We start from the raw sequence: 25,010 nt of genomic DNA, 5'->3' as shown, positions 1-25,010 counted from the left end.
ATGACATTTTTCAGGAAATTAACCTGGCTAGCAGCTTGTCACCAATTTTTCTTGGCTTGCATTCATGTACCAGGGGTCCGACCTTCTGGATTCAAGCCCTTTCGATCCCTGTACCAATGAAGTCAGTAAGACGGCCATAGGCCCCGAGAATTCACCACTACCACCACAACTAACACACAGCATTGCCTTAGAAGATCTCACATACATAAACAAGCAGACCATTACATACTTGCCTACCCCACACTAAAACAAGTCAACATACCCTACCCGAAGAAATTGCATACTACCCTACCCTCAACAAATGGTGCCCCGTAGCGGTATTAGATTCCTATCTTCAAACCCCCAGCAAGCACCCCTCAGAAACTTTGTTCTCATGGCTCAGTCCTTAGAACCTCAAAATTCATGCTATGTGTCAGATCCTTGATAATACAGCTAGGGCTTAACCACTCCAACTATTCAGGTCATTCCTTCAGGATAGGGGCAGCCTCCACGGCTTCAAGTGTCAACATACCAGTACACATTGTTAAAACACAAGGGCTTTGGAAATCTTCGGCCTAAACTCAATACATACCAAAACCCGTTTAAGATATACGCAATGCCTTTAAAGAAATGTCTGGATAAGATGTATCTATTGTTGACTGTATTAAATTTGGTTGAATCTATTTTTGCCCTCTTTTATTTACAGGCCTACTGCTTCGTCGGTTCCAGCACTAATTTACTCCTATATTTGTTTCTTACTCCATATACGGCTTTTTGCCCCTAACACAAATTTTAAGGCTGGTTGGCCTGTAATTGTGGGAGGGGCTATGTGTGTTTCCCTACTTAAGGGATGTGATAGGCCTGTAAATAAAAGAAGGCCCACCCAGGAGTAAAGAAAGGAAAAAGAGAAGGAAAGAAAAAAAATGGATATGGTGAGTAGTGGGAGGGTCATGTAAATCGCTAGACCTCGGACGGTATGGAGTAAGGTAAGGTAAATAAAAGAGGGCAAAAATAGATTCAACCAAATTTAATTAAATGGATATGTAAATTTATTAAAAGGATATGTTGAGTAGTGGGAGGGTCATGCAAATTGCTATACCTCGGACAGTATGGAGTAAGTTACTTTACTCCATACCGTCCGAGGTCTAGCGATTTGCATGACCCTCCCCCTCCTTTTAACATATCCATTTTTTTTCCTTCTTTTGCTTCTCTTTTTACTTTCTTTACTCCTGGGTGGGCCCTCTTTATTTACAGGCCTACCGCATTGTCGGTTCCGGCACACCACAACCGACTCTTATACTAATTTACTCCTATACTTGTCTTTTACTCCATATATGACTTTTTGCCCCTAACACAACTACAATTATTGATTAAAGGTTCACCTTAGCCACAATGGGAAGATTACAAGCAGTGGGTGTTTTATAGTCATTTGCAGTTGCTATCTCTATTGTAGGGTAATTTCATCAGGTTTGTCATACTTTGGAGAATAACAAGGGCTCTGTTATGTCATCCCTTATTTTAGGCCCATTATAATGTTTTAAAGAAACTACTTAACTACCATAATTTGAGTTCAGTTGCCATGCTGTATCATGATACACCTTGTCACCCCAGCTCTGAACATTACTTTACATTTATAAATGCATACTTTAATTATAAGGATTAACACATATTTCCTCATTAATAATACAAGCATGTTCTTTGTGTTAATAGTACCAAGGAAAGGATTTGTTTAATACCTTTAATACACCAATCTAAAGTAAAGAAATTGGGGCATGAACCTACCCCTATAAATGAGCCACATAATTTCAATGTGACAAATTTGTCTCTGGCTCTCTCCTAAAGAGTCACCTCCAGTTTTGTTACTTTTCCACCTTGATTGTTTATTGCCCCCCATGATGTCTTCCCTATTGTGTCCTTATACTCCACTCCTCTAGACTGCAAGCTTGTCTGAGCAGGGTCCTGATCTACCTATTGTTCCTGTATATTTTGTAATTGTCCCTCACATATTTATTTCCTCCTTCTTTCATAATAAAGTAAAGCCCAGCAGAATAAGTTTGTGCTATATAACTACCATTAATTATAATAAATATAATAATATTGGGCACATAGTATGAGTTTAATAAACATATGTTTATAGAGTCTATAGGAGAATAAGGGCAGTGTTCCCATATGCTGTGTTACACCTTTATATTGCATTATCTCTTTTAATAATTTAAAAATTATTTTAAAGTATTGCAATGCCTGATCATCCCAACTGCCATTAAATATATATTTGTTTTCAATTCTCCTTCTACTATAAAAATTATAGAGGGGGATTTTTCTTACTATTAAAATAAATCAATATACCTACAGTATGTATACATGATCCTTTTTTTCATGTTCACTTTGAGGTTTTGAATGTTATGATAATGGAGCCCCAAATGTATTACATAAAAAGGTTTGTTTATAATTACCTCCGAAGATTGCATTAAGTATTCTTTATACTTAAAACCAAAACAATCTATTCAGTTCTTGAAAAAAAAAAAAAATCTGTTCTAATTAATTATGTACAGTATTTGTATTTTTTTGCCCCCACTGGTTTTTCACTTGACAGGTAAATGGTTGAAGACAGAGGACTTATTATAGATTTTACATCAGCCCATGAGGATTTGAACTGATTCCATTGAGAAGGTTTAGGTCAGCTAAGTCCTTTCCTTCAAAGCATCATGGGTGTCTCAGAGCATCATTGCAAGCTCGTTCTGGCAGTAAGCCAGACTTCAAAAGCCTTTCACTGTGCAGTCACTGACTCACTAATAGGCAACTACAGACTTTCTGATTTTCCATTCGTTTCATGTGTTCATTCAACATAAATTTAATTAAACCAAATCTGGTGCTAAAGGAAGACGAGATAAAAGTGATATATCACAAATTAAAAAAGTTTGAAAGATATAGGAAACATTACTTTTTTTTTTGCTGCTCTATAAGATATTGTCAGTTTTACTAAGCTTGATCCTTTCAATTAAAAAAAAAAACAACAACCCAGGATTGAATTACTAAAGATAATATGTGAGAAGGTTAAAATGAAGGTCCTGATCCCACATTTTATATAGTAAAGCCTTTCAGAAAATGTTCTCTCTTGCTTTCATGTTCACTCTTCGGGTAGTGACCTCTTCATAGGATATTAGACAGGTTGCCCTTCAGTTAGTTTTACATGCAAAGTTTCTAGATAGCTTAACATTTGAGATGGCAATAATAAATACATAAACCAAAACTCCCTAAATCATATGTTTAAAAAGGACAATAAGATATTATTTTATGTTGTTCCTTTTATGGTCACTAATTTTTCATGGAACCATTTAAATTGTAGTATAGTAAACACTTTTTTTTTGTACAGAATCCCTTGTACATTGATACTCACTATTCACATGTGTGTTTTTTTCTGATTTATATCCAGGATGCAGCCTTGTTCAATACAGAATAACTCATTGTATGTACATTATGTAATCACTGTCCACTCTTACCTAAAACATTATCCTTTCTCAACACGCTTAATTATCCATACTCCGAAACTCAAAACTTACCATGGATCATTTCCTCCTTACACATCTCCTGACAGGCAAATATACATGTAAGGGCAGGGGAATGCATACGTTTCCAAGAGAGCTTCTTGAATCGCAATCTTTGCACAGATCATAGGTGGTTATGGTGCTTGGAGCATCTCTTTAATCCAAACATTGTGTCTTTATTTAAAAATGAAAAAGGTGATATGTGCACACAGAAGTTCTATTCACCTTTCAGAAATAGCATATTTTCTCAGAAGAGATATAATTATAATGTCCTATATATAATAAGCACATAACACAACACAGTGTAATCTGTGTACACAGTATTTAAATAAGTGTTAGAAATTAGAACACTCACACTTTTCAGAAGCCATTAGAAGTTGGTTCTGAACTTATAAGGCATATATGTCTCCTCAAGGACACAGGGTGAGTTTTTTCAGAGGTAGAAGTCCCAAGAGTTCAGTCTTGCTGGAATCAGGAACTTCAAGATTATAGATTAATAAAAGTATTTATTAATGAATATTATATAAAAACAAATAAAAGAATAGCACAATGCATCTCAACCCAGGATGGGTCTTTCTCAGGTGCAGGTATATTCTTAACTGTCCAAAAACATATTTTTATTTTTTACAAACAAATTAATTCATTACTTACACGCATGTAATCAGAAACTGAACACTTTTGCCACCAAATATAGTCCGAAATGGATATGGCGGTGTATCTGGTTTTCAGATGGAAAGTTCAGTCCCCTCCAAAGATGTCTGACAATTTCTGGATCTTGTGTGTGTTCTTCCTTTTGCCACCTCCTTCGTCTGTTTCAGAGCGTGTAAGATGGCTGGCGCATCTGCGTGTGTGTGTGTTAAATTGTTCTGTTGTGTGTGTAAATAAAGTGGTGTGAGTTTGTGTTTAAGTGACAGTGTGTGTGTGTGTGTTAGTCAAAGTGTGTAAGTGACCCTGTATATGTCAGTGAAACTGTATGTTAGTGAGAGTGTGCAAGTGACACTGTTAGTGAGAATGTGTAAATGACTCTGGGTGAGAGTCTGCAAGTGAATGTGTGTTAGTCAGAGTGTGTAAATGACACTGTTTATGTCAGTGAGAGTATGCAAGTGACACTGTGTAAGTGACTCTGGGAGCGTGTGTGTTAGTGAGAGTGTGTAACTGACATTATGTATGTTGGTGAGAGTGTGTGTGTATGTGTGTATGTTTGTGAGAGTGTGTAAGTGACACTGTGTATGTCAGTGAGTGTGTGTGTTAGTGTGTTTTTCTTTCCCTTAATGAGTGCTCACTATGTCTCTCTCCTAGAATGTTTCCCAATCTCTGTTGGGATTAAATATCTCAACAGTCTATTTTTTCTCTAAATGTCTCCCCAGGCTGGTTCCATTCTTTCTCACCGTGCTTCTGCTTTCACTTAAAGGAACACTATAGGCACCCAGACCACTTCAGTTGGTTGACGTAATCTGAATGTCCCAGGTCCCTTACCCTGCAAAGGTAATTATTGCAGTTTTTAATTCCACCTCTAGTGGCTGTTCATGGGGACATCCAGCGTCATGCAAAACCCCATAGGAAAGCATTGTATAATGCTCTCCTATGGGAAAATCCTTATGCGAGCGCAGCCATTGAGAAGTGAAGGTGGACCTGAGCCAGTGCCGAAAGACATCAGCGCTGTACCCAGGTAAGTGGCAGGAGTTTTTTTAACCCCTTCTACACCACGAGGGGGGGATGCGCTTGACGGAAGGGGAAGGTATAGTGCCAGGAAAACAAGTTTGTTTTACCGGCACTATAGTTTCCCTTTAATGTCTACTCAGTGCGTCTCTTTCCCTAAACGTCTCTTCACTGCAATTCAGAGTTTAGTGAATAAACCTCTGAGGGAATGTAGTTGCACTCATGAGGGGGCGGCAAAATGGATTGTTGCCTAGGGCGGCAAGAAACCATACACCGGCCCTGGTACTTGGAGTGTTCCTTTAAGGACTAAGGCAATTGTTCACCTTCTGAACCAAAACAAAACACAAATTTTCTTATTTCCCATTAGGTGCCCCCACACTTATTAATTACAATATTCCTTTGATACCCTAGATGTTTACATAACTTACTAGTAAGCATACATAAAAATATTCTAAAAAATAAGGAAAGTATTTTATTCAGATTGTTGCTTAAAATAATCTCTACAACAAGTGAATGAATTCTGCATGTAATATATATATGTGTATATATATACATATATATATATATATATATATATATATATATATATATATATATATATATATATATATATATATACAGAAACATAGAAACATAGAAACATAGAATTTGACGGCAGATAAGAACCATTCGGCCCATCTAGTCTGCCCAATTTTCTAAATACTTTCATTAGTCTTTTATAGTTAGGATAGCCTTATGCCTATCCCACGCATGCTTAAACTCCTTTACTGAGTTAACCTCTACCACTTCAGCCGGAAGGCTGTTCCATGCATCCACTACCCTCTCAGTAAAGTAATACTTCCTGATATTATTTTTAAACCTTTGTCCCTCTAATTTAAGACTATGTCCTCTTGTTGTGGTAGTTTGTTTTATTTTAAATATAGTTTCCTCCTTTACTGTGTTGATTCCCTTTACTATTTAAATGTTTCTATCATGTCCCCCCTGTCTCGTCTTTCCTCCAAGCTATACATGTTAAGATCCTTTAACCTTTCCTGGTAAGTTTTATCCTTCAATCCATGAACCAGTTTAGTAGCCCTTCTCTGAACTCTCTCTAAGGTATCAATATCCTTCTGAAGATACGGTCTCCAGTACTGCGTACAATACTCCAAGTGAGGTCTCACCAGTGTTCTGTACAATGGCATGAGCACTTCCCTCTTTCTACTGCTAATATCTCTCCCTATACAACCAAGCATTCTGCTAACATTTCCTGCTGCTATATTACATTGTCTGCCTACCTTCAAGTCATCAGAAATAATCACCCCTAAATCCCTTTCCTCAGATGTTGAAGTTAGGACTCTATCAAATATTCTGTACTCTGCCCTTGGGTTTTTTACGTCCAAGATGCGTTATCTTGCACTTATCCTCATTAAATGTCAGTTGCCACAACTCTGACAATTTTTCTAGTTTACCTAAATCATTAGCCATTTGGCTTATCCCTCCTGGAACATCAACCCTGTTACATATCTTAGTATCATCAGCAAAAAGACATACCTTACCATCAAGACCTTCTGCGATATCACTAATAAAAATATTAAAGAGAATGGGTCCAAGTACAGATCCCTGAGGTACCCCACTGGTGACAAACCCAAGCTTTGAATATACTCCATTGACTACAACCCTCTGTTGCCTGTCACTCAGCCACTGCCTCACCCATTCAACAATATTGGAATCCAAACTTAAAGATTGCAGTTTATTGATACGCCTTCTATGTGCAACAGTGTCAAAAGCCCTACTGAAATCTAGGTAAGCAATGTCTACTGCACCACCCTGATCTATAATTTTAGTTACCCAATCAAAAAATCAATAAGATTAGTTTGGCATGATCTCCCTGAAGTAAGCCCATGTTGTCTCTGATCTTGAAATCCATGTGTTTTTAGATGTTTAACAATCCTATCCTTTAACATGGTTTCCATCACTTTCCCCACTACTGAAGTAAGGCTTACTGGCCTATAGTTGCCCGACTCCTCTCTATTACCTTTCATTTGAATGGGCACAACATTCGCCAACTTCCAATCTTCTGGGACTACTCCTGTTATCAATGATTGGTTAAATAAATCTGTTAATTGTTTTGCTAGTACACCACTAAGCTATTTTTATAGCTTTGGGTGTATTCCATCAGGTCCCATTGACTTATTTGTCTTTACTTTTGACAGTTGAAATAGGACCTCTTCCTCCGTAAACTCACGTGTAATAAATAACTAATTTATCCTTTTTCTTAACAGAGGTCCCTCTCCTTCATTTTCATCTGTAAATACCGAACAAAAATATTCATTGAGGCAGTCAGCTAGACCTTTATCCTCTTCTACATACCTACCTTCTTTTGTTTTTAATCTAACTAATCCTTATTTTACTTTTCTTTTCTCATTTAGGTTTATAAAAAAAAGTTTTGGGGGGCGTGTCTGACTTCCGGCGAGAGCAGTCGCATGGATTGAGAGCTCCGTCGACTTGCTAACCTAACGAGCGACAACGATAGCGATTACTGCCAAATTTTGACAGTATGCTTAAACTCCTTTACTGAGTTAACCTCTACCACTTCAGCCGGAAGGCTGTTCCATGCATCCACTACCCTCTCAGTAAAGTAATACTTCCTGATATTATTTTTAAACCTTTGTCCCTCTAATTTAAGACTATGTCCTCTTGTTGTGGTAGTTTGTTTTATTTTAAATATAGTCTCCTCCTTTACTGTGTTGATTCCCTTTACTATTTAAATGTTTCTATCATGTCCCCCCTGTCTCGTCTTTCCTCCAAGCTATACATGTTAAGATCCTTTAACCTTTCCTGGTAAGTTTTATCCTTCAATCCATGAACCAGTTTAGTAGCCCTTCTCTGAACTCTCTCTAAGGTATCAATATCCTTCTGAAGATACGGTCTCCAGTACTGCGTACAATACTCCAAGTGAGGTCTCACCAGTGTTCTGTACAATGGCATGAGCACTTCCCTCTTTCTACTGCTAATATCTCTCCCTATACAACCAAGCATTCTGCTAACATTTCCTGCTGCTATATTACATTGTCTGCCTACCTTCAAGTCATCAGAAATAATCACCCCTAAATCCCTTTCCTCAGATGTTGAAGTTAGGACTCTATCAAATATGCTGTACTCTGCCCTTGGGTTTTTTACGTCCAAGATGCGTTATCTTGCACTTATCCTCATTAAATGTCAGTTGCCACAACTCTGACAATTTTTCTAGTTTACCTAAATCATTAGCCATTTGGCTTATCCCTCCTGGAACATCAACCCTGTTACATATCTTAGTATCATCAGCAAAAAGACATACCTTACCATCAAGACCTTCTGCGATATCACTAATAAAAATATTAAAGAGAATGGGTCCAAGTACAGATCCCTGAGGTACCCCACTGGTGACAAACCCAAGCTTTGAATATACTCCATTGACTACAACCCTCTGTTGCCTGTCACTCAGCCACTGCCTCACCCATTCAACAATATTGGAATCCAAACTTAAAGATTGCAGTTTATTGATACGCCTTCTATGTGCAACAGTGTCAAAAGCCCTACTGAAATCTAGGTAAGCAATGTCTACTGCACCACCCTGATCTATAATTTTAGTTACCCAATCAAAAAATCAATAAGATTAGTTTGGCATGATCTCCCTGAAGTAAGCCCATGTTGTCTCTGATCTTGAAATCCATGTGTTTTTAGATGTTTAACAATCCTATCCTTTAACATGGTTTCCATCACTTTCCCCACTACTGAAGTAAGGCTTACTGGCCTATAGTTGCCCGACTCCTCTCTATTACCTTTCATTTGAATGGGCACAACATTCGCCAACTTCCAATCTTCTGGGACTACTCCTGTTATCAATGATTGGTTAAATAAATCTGTTAATTGTTTTGCTAGTACACCACTAAGCTATTTTTGTAGCTTTGGGTGTATTCCATCAGGTCCCATTGACTTATTTGTCTTTACTTTTGACAGTTGAAATAGGACCTCTTCCTCCGTAAACTCACGTGTAATAAATAACTAATTTATCCTTTTTCTTAACAGAGGTCCCTCTCCTTCATTTTCATCTGTAAATACCGAACAAAAATATTCATTGAGGCAGTCAGCTAGACCTTTATCCTCTTCTACATACCTACCTTCTTTTGTTTTTAATCTAACTAATCCTTATTTTACTTTTCTTTTCTCATTTAGGTTTATAAAAAAAAGTTTTGGGGGGCGTGTCTGACTTCCGGCGAGAGCAGTCGCATGGATTGAGAGCTCCGTCGACTTGCTAACCTAACGAGTGACAACGATAGCGATTACTGCCAAATTTTGACAGTATGCTTAAACTCCTTTACTGAGTTAACCTCTACCACTTCAGCCGGAAGGCTGTTCCATGCATCCACTACCCTCTCAGTAAAGTAATACTTCCTGATATTATTTTTAAACCTTTGTCCCTCTAATTTAAGACTATGTCCTCTTGTTGTGGTAGTTTGTTTTATTTTAAATATAGTCTCCTCCTTTACTGTGTTGATTCCCTTTACTATTTAAATGTTTCTATCATGTCCCCCCTGTCTCGTCTTTCCTCCAAGCTATACATGTTAAGATCCTTTAACCTTTCCTGGTAAGTTTTATCCTTCAATCCATGAACCAGTTTAGTAGCCCTTCTCTGAACTCTCTCTAAGGTATCAATATCCTTCTGAAGATACGGTCTCCAGTACTGCGTACAATACTCCAAGTGAGGTCTCACCAGTGTTCTGTACAATGGCATGAGCACTTCCCTCTTTCTACTGCTAATATCTCTCCCTATACAACCAAGCATTCTGCTAACATTTCCTGCTGCTATATTACATTGTCTGCCTACCTTCAAGTCATCAGAAATAATCACCCCTAAATCCCTTTCCTCAGATGTTGAAGTTAGGACTCTATCAAATATTCTGTACTCTGCCCTTGGGTTTTTTACGTCCAAGATGCGTTATCTTGCACTTATCCTCATTAAATGTCAGTTGCCACAACTCTGACAATTTTTCTAGTTTACCTAAATCATTAGCCATTTGGCTTATCCCTCCTGGAACATCAACCCTGTTACATATCTTAGTATCATCAGCAAAAAGACATACCTTACCATCAAGACCTTCTGCGATATCACTAATAAAAATATTAAAGAGAATGGGTCCAAGTACAGATCCCTGAGGTACCCCACTGGTGACAAACCCAAGCTTTGAATATACTCCATTGACTACAACCCTCTGTTGCCTGTCACTCAGCCACTGCCTCACCCATTCAACAATATTGGAATCCAAACTTAAAGATTGCAGTTTATTGATACGCCTTCTATGTGCAACAGTGTCAAAAGCCCTACTGAAATCTAGGTAAGCAATGTCTACTGCACCACCCTGATCTATAATTTTAGTTACCCAATCAAAAAATCAATAAGATTAGTTTGGCATGATCTCCCTGAAGTAAGCCCATGTTGTCTCTGATCTTGAAATCCATGTGTTTTTAGATGTTTAACAATCCTATCCTTTAACATGGTTTCCATCACTTTCCCCACTACTGAAGTAAGGCTTACTGGCCTATAGTTGCCCGACTCCTCTCTATTACCTTTCATTTGAATGGGCACAACATTCGCCAACTTCCAATCTTCTGGGACTACTCCTGTTATCAATGATTGGTTAAATAAATCTGTTAATTGTTTTGCTAGTACACCACTAAGCTATTTTTGTAGCTTTGGGTGTATTCCATCAGGTCCCATTGACTTATTTGTCTTTACTTTTGACAGTTGAAATAGGACCTCTTCCTCCGTAAACTCACGTGTAATAAATAACTAATTTATCCTTTTTCTTAACAGAGGTCCCTCTCCTTCATTTTCATCTGTAAATACCGAACAAAAATATTCATTGAGGCAGTCAGCTAGACCTTTATCCTCTTCTACATACCTACCTTCTTTTGTTTTTAATCTAACTAATCCTTATTTTACTTTTCTTTTCTCATTTAGGTTTATAAAAAAAAGTTTTGGGGGGCGTGTCTGACTTCCGGCGAGAGCAGTCGCATGGATTGAGAGCTCCGTCGACTTGCTAACCTAACGAGTGACAACGATAGCGATTACTGCCAAATTTTGACAGTATGCTTAAACTCCTTTACTGAGTTAACCTCTACCACTTCAGCCGGAAGGCTGTTCCATGCATCCACTACCCTCTCAGTAAAGTAATACTTCCTGATATTATTTTTAAACCTTTGTCCCTCTAATTTAAGACTATGTCCTCTTGTTGTGGTAGTTTGTTTTATTTTAAATATAGTCTCCTCCTTTACTGTGTTGATTCCCTTTACTATTTAAATGTTTCTATCATGTCCCCCCTGTCTCGTCTTTCCTCCAAGCTATACATGTTAAGATCCTTTAACCTTTCCTGGTAAGTTTTATCCTTCAATCCATGAACCAGTTTAGTAGCCCTTCTCTGAACTCTCTCTAAGGTATCAATATCCTTCTGAAGATACGGTCTCCAGTACTGCGTACAATACTCCAAGTGAGGTCTCACCAGTGTTCTGTACAATGGCATGAGCACTTCCCTCTTTCTACTGCTAATATCTCTCCCTATACAACCAAGCATTCTGCTAACATTTCCTGCTGCTATATTACATTGTCTGCCTACCTTCAAGTCATCAGAAATAATCACCCCTAAATCCCTTTCCTCAGATGTTGAAGTTAGGACTCTATCAAATATTCTGTACTCTGCCCTTGGGTTTTTTACGTCCAAGATGCGTTATCTTGCACTTATCCTCATTAAATGTCAGTTGCCACAACTCTGACAATTTTTCTAGTTTACCTAAATCATTAGCCATTTGGCTTATCCCTCCTGGAACATCAACCCTGTTACATATCTTAGTATCATCAGCAAAAAGACATACCTTACCATCAAGACCTTCTGCGATATCACTAATAAAAATATTAAAGAGAATGGGTCCAAGAACAGATCCCTGAGGTACCCCACTGGTGACAAACCCAAGCTTTGAATATACTCCATTGACTACAACCCTCTGTTGCCTGTCACTCAGCCACTGCCTCACCCATTCAACAATATTGGAATCCAAACTTAAAGATTGCAGTTTATTGATACGCCTTCTATGTGCAACAGTGTCAAAAGCCCTACTGAAATCTAGGTAAGCAATGTCTACTGCACCACCCTGATCTATAATTTTAGTTACCCAATCAAAAAATCAATAAGATTAGTTTGGCATGATCTCCCTGAAGTAAGCCCATGTTGTCTCTGATCTTGAAATCCATGTGTTTTTAGATGTTTAACAATCCTATCCTTTAACATGGTTTCCATCACTTTCCCCACTACTGAAGTAAGGCTTACTGGCCTATAGTTGCCCGACTCCTCTCTATTACCTTTCATTTGAATGGGCACAACATTCGCCAACTTCCAATCTTCTGGGACTACTCCTGTTATCAATGATTGGTTAAATAAATCTGTTAATTGTTTTGCTAGTACACCACTAAGCTATTTTTATAGCTTTGGGTGTATTCCATCAGGTCCCATTGACTTATTTGTCTTTACTTTTGACAGTTGAAATAGGACCTCTTCCTCCGTAAACTCACGTGTAATAAATAACTAATTTATCCTTTTTCTTAACAGAGGTCCCTCTCCTTCATTTTCATCTGTAAATACCGAACAAAAATATTCATTGAGGCAGTCAGCTAGACCTTTATCCTCTTCTACATACCTACCTTCTTTTGTTTTTAATCTAACTAATCCTTATTTTACTTTTCTTTTCTCATTTAGGTTTATAAAAAAAAGTTTTGGGGGGCGTGTCTGACTTCCGGCGAGAGCAGTCGCATGGATTGAGAGCTCCGTCGACTTGCTAACCTAACGAGCGACAACGATAGCGATTACTGCCAAATTTTGACAGTATGCTTAAACTCCTTTACTGAGTTAACCTCTACCACTTCAGCCGGAAGGCTGTTCCATGCATCCACTACCCTCTCAGTAAAGTAATACTTCCTGATATTATTTTTAAACCTTTGTCCCTCTAATTTAAGACTATGTCCTCTTGTTGTGGTAGTTTGTTTTATTTTAAATATAGTCTCCTCCTTTACTGTGTTGATTCCCTTTACTATTTAAATGTTTCTATCATGTCCCCCCTGTCTCGTCTTTCCTCCAAGCTATACATGTTAAGATCCTTTAACCTTTCCTGGTAAGTTTTATCCTTCAATCCATGAACCAGTTTAGTAGCCCTTCTCTGAACTCTCTCTAAGGTATCAATATCCTTCTGAAGATACGGTCTCCAGTACTGCGTACAATACTCCAAGTGAGGTCTCACCAGTGTTCTGTACAATGGCATGAGCACTTCCCTCTTTCTACTGCTAATATCTCTCCCTATACAACCAAGCATTCTGCTAACATTTCCTGCTGCTATATTACATTGTCTGCCTACCTTCAAGTCATCAGAAATAATCACCCCTAAATCCCTTTCCTCAGATGTTGAAGTTAGGACTCTATCAAATATTCTGTACTCTGCCCTTGGGTTTTTTACGTCCAAGATGCGTTATCTTGCACTTATCCTCATTAAATGTCAGTTGCCACAACTCTGACAATTTTTCTAGTTTACCTAAATCATTAGCCATTTGGCTTATCCCTCCTGGAACATCAACCCTGTTACATATCTTAGTATCATCAGCAAAAAGACATACCTTACCATCAAGACCTTCTGCGATATCACTAATAAAAATATTAAAGAGAATGGGTCCAAGTACAGATCCCTGAGGTACCCCACTGGTGACAAACCCAAGCTTTGAATATACTCCATTGACTACAACCCTCTGTTGCCTGTCACTCAGCCACTGCCTCACCCATTCAACAATATTGGAATCCAAACTTAAAGATTGCAGTTTATTGATACGCCTTCTATGTGCAACAGTGTCAAAAGCCCTACTGAAATCTAGGTAAGCAATGTCTACTGCACCACCCTGATCTATAATTTTAGTTACCCAATCAAAAAATCAATAAGATTAGTTTGGCATGATCTCCCTGAAGTAAGCCCATGTTGTCTCTGATCTTGAAATCCATGTGTTTTTAGATGTTTAACAATCCTATCCTTTAACATGGTTTCCATCACTTTCCCCACTACTGAAGTAAGGCTTACTGGCCTATAGTTGCCCGACTCCTCTCTATTACCTTTCATTTGAATGGGCACAACATTCGCCAACTTCCAATCTTCTGGGACTACTCCTGTTATCAATGATTGGTTAAATAAATCTGTTAATTGTTTTGCTAGTACACCACTAAGCTATTTTTGTAGCTTTGGGTGTATTCCATCAGGTCCCATTGACTTATTTGTCTTTACTTTTGACAGTTGAAATAGGACCTCTTCCTCCGTAAACTCACGTGTAATAAATAACTAATTTATCCTTTTTCTTAACAGAGGTCCCTCTCCTTCATTTTCATCTGTAAATACCGAACAAAAATATTCATTGAGGCAGTCAGCTAGACCTTTATCCTCTTCTACATACCTACCTTCTTTTGTTTTTAATCTAACTAATCCTTATTTTACTTTTCTTTTCTCATTTAGGTTTATAAAAAAAAGTTTTGGGGGGCGTGTCTGACTTCCGGCGAGAGCAGTCGCATGGATTGAGAGCTCCGTCGACTTGCTAACCTAACGAGTGACAACGATAGCGATTACTGCCAAATTTTGACAGTATGCTTAAACTCCTTTACTGAGTTAACCTCTACCACTTCAGCCGGAAGGCTGTTCCATGCATCCACTACCCTCTCAGTAAAGTAATACTTCCTGATATTATTTTTAAACCTTTGTCCCTCTAATTTAAGACTATGTCCTCTTGTTGTGGTAGTTTGTTTTATTTTAAATATAGTCTCCTCCTTTACTGTGTTGATTCCCTTTACTATTTAAATGTTTCTATCATGTCCCCCCTGTCTCGTCTTTCCTCCAAGCTATACATGTTAAGATCCTTTAACCTTTCCTGGTAAGTTTTATCCTTCAATCCATGAACCAGTTTAGTAGCCCTTCTCTGAACTCTCTCTAAGGTATCAATATCCTTCTGAAGATACGGTCTCCAGTACTGCGTACAATACTCCAAGTGAGGTCTCACCAGTGTTCTGTACAATGGCATGAGCACTTCCCTCTTTCTACTGCTAATATCTCTCCCTATACAACCAAGCATTCTGCTAACATTTCCTGCTGCTATATTACATTGTCTGCCTACCTTCAAGTCATCAGAAATAATCACCCCTAAATCCCTTTCCTCAGATGTTGAAGTTAGGACTCTATCAAATATTCTGTACTCTGCCCTTGGGTTTTTTACGTCCAAGATGCGTTATCTTGCACTTATCCTCATTAAATGTCAGTTGCCACAACTCTGACAATTTTTCTAGTTTACCTAAATCATTAGCCATTTGGCTTATCCCTCCTGGAACATCAACCCTGTTACATATCTTAGTATCATCAGCAAAAAGACATACCTTACCATCAAGACCTTCTGCGATATCACTAATAAAAATATTAAAGAGAATGGGTCCAAGTACAGATCCCTGAGGTACCCCACTGGTGACAAACCCAAGCTTTGAATATACTCCATTGACTACAACCCTCTGTTGCCTGTCACTCAGCCACTGCCTCACCCATTCAACAATATTGGAATCCAAACTTAAAGATTGCAGTTTATTGATACGCCTTCTATGTGCAACAGTGTCAAAAGCCCTACTGAAATCTAGGTAAGCAATGTCTACTGCACCACCCTGATCTATAATTTTAGTTACCCAATCAAAAAATCAATAAGATTAGTTTGGCATGATCTCCCTGAAGTAAGCCCATGTTGTCTCTGATCTTGAAATCCATGTGTTTTTAGATGTTTAACAATCCTATCCTTTAACATGGTTTCCATCACTTTCCCCACTACTGAAGTAAGGCTTACTGGCCTATAGTTGCCCGACTCCTCTCTATTACCTTTCATTTGAATGGGCACAACATTCGCCAACTTCCAATCTTCTGGGACTACTCCTGTTATCAATGATTGGTTAAATAAATCTGTTAATTGTTTTGCTAGTACACCACTAAGCTATTTTTATAGCTTTGGGTGTATTCCATCAGGTCCCATTGACTTATTTGTCTTTACTTTTGACAGTTGAAATAGGACCTCTTCCTCCGTAAACTCACGTGTAATAAATAACTAATTTATCCTTTTTCTTAACAGAGGTCCCTCTCCTTCATTTTCATCTGTAAATACCGAACAAAAATATTCATTGAGGCAGTCAGCTAGACCTTTATCCTCTTCTACATACCTACCTTCTTTTGTTTTTAATCTAACTAATCCTTATTTTACTTTTCTTTTCTCATTTAGGTTTATAAAAAAAAGTTTTGGGGGGCGTGTCTGACTTCCGGCGAGAGCAGTCGCATGGATTGAGAGCTCCGTCGACTTGCTAACCTAACGAGCGACAACGATAGCGATTACTGCCAAATTTTGACTGCAAAATCCCCAAAGAGACAACTTGTACCAATGTCTCCCCCCAAGCAACTGAAATTGCCCGACATGGCAAAAAAAAAAACAAGAAAAAAGAACGTCGCAGAGAAATTCAAGATGGCGGCGACATGAATATCGCATCTGAAGCTAACTCTGACTGCGAATCGACCTCATCAAAACTTTCTGACACCATGGTCACAGATCGCAGCTTGCATAGAATGCTGCAAGAACTTCGTTCAACTATACGACAGGACTTTATGAAGATTGATCGGGATTTAAGGAAAGAAATCTCGGCTCTAGGTGACAGAACGTGTCAACTAGAACAAAGATCCGACAAAATCTGCTTAGCCCACAACGAAATGGCCGACAAGCTACAAAAGATTTCGGAAGAAAACTCCACGCTCAAATTTAAATTGGCTGACCTAGAAGATAGGTCGAGAAGACAGAATGTTCGGTTCAGGGGCATCCCGGACGATGTGCCTCACGACACTCTACCAGCCTTCATACTTTCTGTATGCAAATCCCTGGTCCCGGAGTTACCAGACTCTGCTTGGGCCTTCGATCGCATGCACAGGCTACCGCGCCCGGCCCGCATGTCTGGAGACGTCCCTAAGGATGTCATAGTGAAGTTCCACTACTTCACACACAAAGACGCTCTTCTAAACGCGCACCCGGAAAGCTGGTACTCTCCCGGACCCCTACCAACAAATTTCCTTGTATGCTGATTTATCAGCCACTACCATGGCAAGAAGGAAGGAATTTTTACCTGTCACCAAAACTTTACGCAACAATAAAGTTTCTTATAGATGGGGATATCTCACAAAGATTCTGATATGGCGGCAAGACAGAACACACGTAATCAACGAACCGGAAGAAGGTATGAAACTCCTCATTAAGTGGGGCCTTTGGACCAACTCCAATGCAGCTCCGCTCAAATCTCCGTCCAGAAGCTGTTCTCCAAGACGACTTCAAACGGAATGGAAGATGGCGGGTTTGCCGGTTCACAACACATGAACTACCAATCTATTTCCAGTTATAAGTCGCGATGAGAATAAGTATTACTTTTGTGACACCAAAGTATAATATGATCTGTCGTGCATTACTTTCTTTTAATGTTTCATTTCCCCCAACTGATTTTACTTTTTACTTATATCCGCCTCTACCAATCGGTAATTGCGAACCTACACACTTTTTGTAGCTAGGCACGCATCTATACTAGCATTTCACAAGTCACTACCAAACTTAACAACTATTTCCACAGTAAATACCTAATACTGCCCGTCTGTGGAAAATATAATCCACATGCACTCTATCTATCTGGCGACAAGTAAATATCTCACAACATTCGCCATCTTTACGGCTCGCCTACTTCATAAATTCCCTCCGGTTACTACGCACATGCCTTAGCTATAATTTTGTATAATGATTATCCTTGCTGCGAATGCAACCGGAATTCCATACCCACGATATTTATCTTAACGCAATTCCTTTGTTGCGGACGAGATGGTTAATACCCAATTGGTAATTGTATACCTTGCAAATATCTCAATGTTATGTCTCTATTGATGTTTATTAATTATTATTTCTTGAGTTATGATATGTTTGTGGACAGCGCTAAACGTGTGTTATATGATTGTTACATACGTTGATTGTTACCCTTAACGGTAGTGGATGATCAAAGCGCATCACTATTTTCTGTGCTCCCTATCCACAATTGTGGGAAACACGCTTCGTAGGCAATGTAAATGTCTGGCGACAGGTACTCACCCCACGACACTCGCCACTTGTATGGCCATCCTATTTCATAAATCCCTTCTAAATCGCACGTATTGCCCTAATCCTGTCTATACACACTTCTAGCCCGTGCTTTCAGTTTAACTGATAAGTGTATATACAGCAAACGATTTATTGAATGTCCCTACTATTGTTTATTCTCATTACTTATATCCTATTATTTTAAGTTCTAAGATACGCTTATAGATAACGTTGTACATATGTCACATGGTTATTATATACGTTAATTGATACCCTTAATTTTAAGCAGATGGTCACAAAGCACCAACGATAGTTGTGCTCCCTATCCACTTAGTGGAAAGCACGTTTCGCTTGCAATGTAAATATTCGTTGATAGATATTTACCCCACGACACTTGCCATCTACGTGGCTATCCTATTTTGGCGAGTCCTTCTTGAATCACACATAGTGCCCTGATCTTGACAATACACACCTCCAGCTCGTGTTTCAAACTTAACTGCCAAATGTATATATTGCTAACAATATATTGTTATGTCTCTAATATTGTTTATTCTCATTGTTTATAACTCTTATTTTAAGAACTATGCAACGCATATGGATAGCGTGCTGGATGTGCTTCGCGGCTACTTCACACGCTATTCGGTACCTGCAACTATAAGCAGCTGGCTACTGCGAACCATCCTAACCTAACGATTGTTTCAGTCACTATTTGTTTGCAAGTTATTGTTAGCATCCGACGCTGTATAAGCATTCCCTGCTATCCACCCACACTCCAACCTATTTATCATTGGGACTCCACGTACTATACACCTAGTACTCAGGGCCCTAGCCGCACTACCGCTGGCAAGCTCACGCTTCAATAGAACATATTATGCTACTTTCACACTCGTTCATGTGGTCAAGATAAATTATAAGACGATTTATACATGCAAGAATTTTCTCATGTTTACTAAGATATATTGTAATGACTTCCTTGCAGTTATTCATTCACTCTAGAATCATTAACACCAGGTTGCAAGAACTCTCTCACCCCCCTGGTCATCACTTGAGACACTCCTAGTGTCTGAAAATGGCCACTTTACATTTTCTATTCAGAGAAAATGAATGTGTATATAGTTACCCCGTTAATGTTGTCACCCCTCCCCTACTTTCTCCCTGCGCTCCTCCTATGTATCAAAGCTTACCCTCTGGGGACAGAATTGTACTTTTCAACATCTACTTCCAAACCCCGATACTGAGAACCTTCATTGTGAACAGTAACTTACGTAGACCCGGAACATTCCTAACAACTCACTACGATCGCTCCACGATTCGCAAGCCTTAACTACCCACGTTGATGACTAACACGATGAAAATCCTCTCCCTTAATGTAAAAGGACTAAACAGCCCGTACAAAAGAAGTCAAGTGCTAAGAGATATGCACAATTCTGAGGCTGCCATAGTCTGCCTCCAAGAAACACACTTTTGCAAAGACAATCCACCTCATTTAAAATCATCCAAATATCCTACAGAGTACCATGCCTACGCACCAAATAAATCTAAAGGAGTGGCAATTATATTTCACAAAGATTGGGTGTTCACGCCCATTAGACAATACGCTGACCCTACAGGCAGGCTGCTTATTTTAGTTGGTGAACTTAATGGCATTCAAGTTACGATCTCCTCCCTTTATGCTCCTAATGACGCTCAATTCTCCTTTCTCAATAAGGCCATAAAAAAGATATCCACCCTAAAACACGGTCATGTCATAATTTGTGGTGACTGTAACTGCACACTTGATCCCTCACTTGATATCCAACGAGTCAATAATCAAAAACCTAATAAACTCACCATTCATAATAGTAAACTGTTCTCAAACCTTATTTTCTCGCATGATCTTTTTGACACCTGGAGAAATCTATTCCCCGCAGCCAAAGATTTTACTTTCTTTTCTCCAGTCCACCTGACATATACAAGGATAGACTTATGTTTACTCGATAAATCAACCCTACCTCATCTCCTGGACCAAACCATAGGTCAACGTACTTGGTCCGACCATGCACCGATTATTATCACCATAGCAGTACCCTACCCTTCAAAAGGCCGAGGTACTTGGCGCTTAAATGAGTCCATCCTTGACTCACCTGATAACGTGAGAAAAATTGCCTTAGAAATACAAGATTATTTTACTAACAATACCACTACCGACACATCCACGGAAACCCAATGGCTAGCGCACAAAGTCGTATTAAGAGGAACATTCATCAAACTAGGCTCCACTAAAAAGAAAATAGCTAGCAATCTAAATGATTCACTTCATCGACAACTTACAACATTAGAAAACTCCAACAAACACTCACCCTCCCATTCCACAAATCACGATAATACGCGAACAAATATTGAACCTTCAAAATGAAGATTTCGCCAATAAGGCAGTAAAACTCCAGCAAAGATTCTATACTCTAGGCAATAAGGCCGGCAAGTTATTAGCTAATCAACTAAAATCCAAATACCTCCAAACAAAAATCCCGTACATTCTCTCCAAATCGAACACAAAATTATTTAATCCCATAGACATAGTCAACGAATTATCATCATTCTACAATGATCTTTACAATTTAGACAAAAACACAAGCATTCCGAGCAACCAAGACATAGAGGCGTTTCTACAAAATATCTCACTTCCACAAATTACACCACAACAAAATGATCAACTGTCCGCCCCATTCACGGAACACGAAGTGTCCACAGCCATAAAGTCCCTACCGAAGCATAAAGCCCCAGGCCCTGATGGACTTTCCAACTATTACTATATTAAAATGGAACCACAACTCACTCCACACATCACAAAACTCTTTAACACAATACAAAAAGTAGGCAGCTTCCCGAAGGAAATGTTAGAAGCATATATCATTACCCTACCCAAACCTAACAAATCTCCCACATCTTGTGGAAATCTACGCCCAATATCTCTGCTAAACGCAGACGTGAAATTGTACGCAAAATTGTTAGCTAATAGATTAAAAAACGTATTACCAAATTTGGTCTCTGAAGAGCAAGCAGGCTTCGTGCCAGGCAAACAGGTGGGCGATAACACCAGATTCTGTATGGATCTGATAGACTGGGCCATCCGCCATCACCAATCCGGGGTCCTCATGGCCCTTGATGCAGAAAAGGCCTTCGACCGCCTGAACTGGTCTTATATGTCGGCCACCCTAAAAGCCTTTGGCTTCTCTGATCTCTTTCTTACTAGCATTATGGCCCTCTATTCCATGCCATCCGCAAAAGTTTTCAATACTGGGTTCTCATCTATTAACTTTAATATTTCCAATGGAACAAGGCAGGGCTGTCCCTTATCCCCCCTAATATTTATTCTCTGCTTGGAGCCCCTCATTCGCACAATTAAAAACGATCCCTTACTGCCAGGCCTTCACACCCCTGCTGGAGAGAAAAAGCTTGCCGTATTTGCGTACGATATTATAATTTTTTTGAAACACCCGTCTGCTTCCATTCCTTACCTTCTAAGAACTCTCAATATGTATGGCACGATTTCATTTTACAAAAATAACATCACTAAAACCCAGATACTTCCGCTGAATTTAGCTCCTCGGTTAATCGATACCCTAAAATCGCAATTCCCCTTCGATTGGCGCAAGACCTCCATAACCTACCTGGGCATTAAATTAACCCAATCGAAATCACAAACCATAAAAGAGAACCATGAAGCGGTCCTGCAAAAAATCTCAACTCAATTAAGACAATGGGACAAAATGAACACCTCTTGGATAGGTAGGATCAATTCGATCAAAATGATGGCACTACCTCACATACTTTACCTATTCCGCACTTTACCCATCACTATCCCAAACTCTATCCTTACTAAATTCCAAACCGTCCTAAATGCACATATCTGGAGGAGAAAACCCCCAAGAGTCGCACTCCACTCCTTATGGCGCCCTATCCATCGGGGAGGGTTAGGCGTCCCCAATATTAATAAATATTATAAGGCCTCCTCTCTAGCACAGAGTTTGAACATTATGACAAACAAATCTAACCCGATTTGGCTCAAACTGGAACAAGCTTGTGGTAACATCCCATCCCTACACAACGTATTGTGGTCCAAAGGTAGCCATACTTCCACGTCTCTTTTACCAAGCACAAAATTTCTCCTACGTTCTTGGAACTCATGGAGTACAACATTATGTCCCAAAGATGAACTACTCTACCTAGCCCCTCTAAAAGTTCTTACTTCAATATCACCAGACCTTCCCATAAACCACTGGCCATTACATGGCTTGACTCACGTATATTCTTTATTTGACTCTACAGGCCTTCGAACCTTCCCTGACTTACAAACCACTCACAACTTGCCACAGCGAGATATATTCCTTTACTTAAGGGTGAAACATATAATAAACACTGCTGCTCTCACACATCTAGATCTATCATCACTAAGCCTAATAGGCCACACTTGCTACATGTCTTCCAAATCTTGTCTCCCGCAGAAATTTCTCAAACTATGCTACCTAGCACAGTCAGGAGATCATATCTCTGCTAAACTTCCCTATATGATCAAATGGGAACGAGATCTGGGCGAAGAATTTCATATACAAGATTGGCTCACAGCCATATCATCTACCAAAAAATCTACTAAATGCGCCACTCTATGGGAAGCGTACTTCAAAGTACTAATGAGGTGGTACCTAGTTCCTACTAGACTAAACAAAATTTACCCTAATTCCATCCCCACATGTTGGAGATGCAACAAAGGTATAGGCTCACTCTTACACAACTTTTGGGCCTGCCCGAAACTTCAAACCTTTTGGTACTATGTGAAGAATGTTATACACTCCCTTTACGGTATGCAAATACTTCTAAACCCAGCAGGTTGTTTACTCCACCTATTACCCGAATTATTCTGTACCCCTTTAAGAGCAGCGATCATTAATATCCTAATAGCTGCAAAACTATGTATCGCAACTCACTGGAAAAGCAACAACATTCCCTCTCTGCAAGAATTTATCAATAAAGTCAACACTATTTACTGTCATGAGAAGGAATGGGCTAAGAGAGGAGACTTGTCCAAATTCAATAAACAGTGGGAAAACTGGGATTCTATCTACAAACAATTCACTAAATTGATCTGACGCTCCCCCACATATAGAATACCCCCTGCACATGTATGTCAAATTATGGTGGCTCCCTTCCTATCCTACTTTCCCTATCCTACTTTTCCTTTCCAGTCCTATAACACCGTGTTACTCTATACTCTTAGTACCCTATCTGTATTTTATCCCTTTCATGATCAAAGATACGTGAAACTTCGCATCTCAGTACAACCCACTGCGATGCGATATGCTAAATCTTGGAATTAGCTCATACTTATTCATTCTTTAAATGTAAGTTACTTAAACGCTTAACACAGCCTACACTAGTTAGTTGCTCCCTAACCAATCCGCTCCAAATTATTGAGCGGACACTCTACACTAGGATAACATGTACATAGTACAGCCACCCGGGCATAATAAATACAAATCAGAGCCCTCTCCTTTATGATTATCTAAACCCTAGGACTCAAAACCCCACAATATGACTCCGCTATACTGGCTGCCCATAAGGCTACCACTCATGCCTCATCTCCGTATGGGGTAATAGCAATAGTAATAATTATAGCAATAATAATATTAATAATAACATAATACTACTAATGCGACTTCTCATACGACGTACACACCAAAGGGTGCGTTGTCTTGGACATACTATGCAATACACTTCAACAGGCTACTGCATTCTCTGATGCTATCATATCTCCGCATAAGACGAAATGCATATATCATCAATTCCATGAATATGTTCTAATGCACTTTGTATAATTATGAGTAGTATGGTCATCGTCAATATACTGTATTCTTGGTATGTATGTACCTCTTATATGCAACAATGGATATATCTAACTGTCGCCACTACTTACTTCCGCAAGCATAGTCTAAGAATCAGTTTCTATGCGGTGCATGTTGCTGTGTTGCTGTACTTGGACCTCAACTTGTCCTTAACTTACGTGTAATTTACTTGTATTTTCTCAGTATAATTGTATAATGACACTGTCTGCTTTCCATATGTTATGTACACAATGCATCTTTACCCTTCCCTTTCTTCCCTTCTGTACCCCACTGCTTGTTATTATGATAAATTTGTCAATAAAAACTAAACACTGAAAAAAAAAAAGTTTTGTCCCCCTTTTTTATTGACTGTGCTATTTTCTCTTCTGTGTGTGATTTGGAAGCTCTTATAACTTGCTTAGCCTCTTTCTGCCTAATCTTATAGATCATTCTGTCTTCCTCACTCTGTTTTTTTTTTATAATTACTAAATGCTAACTTTTTGTTTTTTACTATTTTGGCCACATCTGCGGAGTACCACAGTGGTTTCTTGAATTTTTTGCTTTTACTGACAAGCCTAATGCAATTTTCTGTTGCCTTCAGCAGTGCAACTTTTAAATAATCCCATTTCTATTGGACACCATTTAAATTGCTCCAGTCTGATAATGACTCCTTTACACATATTCTAATTTTAGAAAAGTCTGTTTTTCTAAAGTCTAAAACTTTTGTTTTTGTGTGGTGTGAGTTAGTCACTGTTC

This window comes from Pelobates fuscus, chromosome 5, assembly GCF_036172605.1.
Source record: "Pelobates fuscus isolate aPelFus1 chromosome 5, aPelFus1.pri, whole genome shotgun sequence".
Classification (NCBI taxonomy): Eukaryota; Metazoa; Chordata; class Amphibia; order Anura; family Pelobatidae; genus Pelobates; species Pelobates fuscus.
This window is presented reverse-complemented; position numbering follows the sequence as displayed.